General features: G+C 45.0%; 1 protein-coding gene across 1 annotated transcript in view; it reads right to left on the reverse strand.

Moving 5' to 3' along the window:
* LOC101855830 (isotocin receptor) overlaps positions 1 to 1,276 on the reverse strand; it is a gene marked incomplete in the record, with an annotated part of 65,760 nt that overhangs the window by 3,040 nt on the left and 61,444 nt on the right.

Here is a 1,276-nt window from a genome sequence, read left to right on the forward strand (position 1 = left end):
GAGAAGAAGAAGAAGAAGAAGAAGAAGAAGAATAAAAAGAAGGAGGAGGAGGAGGAGGAGGAGGAGGAGGAGGAGGAGGTGGAAAGGAGGGAGCGGGTGGGCATGAGAAAAAACATTGTAACAGCCGTGGAAGACATGAATGAGAGTACAACTATACCGTAGGGAATGTTTAGCAAAACGCCTCGCCCACAGTGTGGCCTTCCCCTTGGGTTATATCCCTTGTCTGTATAATGCTTAACACTGACGGCTCGCTTTTTTTAAAAAACGACATTGTCCAGATGCGACAGACGATCTTTTTCTCTGGATCAAAAAACCCAGATGCGCCGGACAGAGCAGGAGATATAAATAACGATGACGACGACAAAGAGAGACAAAGGTCAGCTTCACTTAGACTTAGTCGGGGACTGTTAGTTCTGCTCTGTTACAACAGGCGGTGGTGTTCGGACTCAATTATTGTGTCAAATGTTCTACATTCTGTGCCTTGTAATGAGGCTGCATCTGGCTAATCGGGCGCGAGACAGTTATAGTCATTTGCAGGGAGGGGAAAGAATAAATGCAGCACGTTGGTCATTGTGTCGTTCTTCTTTCTGTTACTACTTTATCGTGTTCATTATCCAAGTATAATATTGCGTCGAGGTGTTTTTTCTCCAAATTTCAAGTCATCTCACTATGGAAGGTCAAGGAGATTATGAGAGGAGAGAGACAGACAGACAGACAGACAGACAGACAGACAGACAGACAGACAGACAGACAGAGAAACAATTGAGAAAGTTAATGAAGTACTCAAACAACCCTGAAACTTGAAAAAACCCCCACCACAAACCAAAAAGGAACAAGAACAACTCGGAAAGAATAATGACATTTGCCACACAGCCAACCAAAATGTACTTTAGCTACCGAACGTGATTATCTCAGCATTTTCCAAGGTTCAGCAATTGGAGCCAGTAAATGTTGTTCCGGTACCTGTGAGAGTCAGAAATTCTATTGTCTGTCTCAAAAAGTCTATTTACTAGCGTCTGCTATAAAAACTGTAATGGCCAACCGTATCCTCAAGCACGCAACATGCGTCCACTCGATCCCAACATGGGAATCACCAAAAGCTATTTTGTGAACTATCTGCGTCTGTTTGCTTTGGGAAAAAGGTGGGGGAGGGAGAGGGAGAGAGGGAGAGGAGAGATACAACGCTGATGAGTTAGAGAGAGAGGGAGAGAGAGGGGGGGGGAGAGGAGGGATACAACGCTCTCGAATGTAGAACAGGGGTCTTAGGAAGACAGGG

The sequence above is a fragment of the Aplysia californica genome, unplaced genomic scaffold, assembly GCF_000002075.1.
Source record: "Aplysia californica isolate F4 #8 unplaced genomic scaffold, AplCal3.0 scaffold00846, whole genome shotgun sequence".
Lineage (NCBI taxonomy): Eukaryota > Metazoa > Mollusca > Gastropoda > Aplysiida > Aplysiidae > Aplysia > Aplysia californica.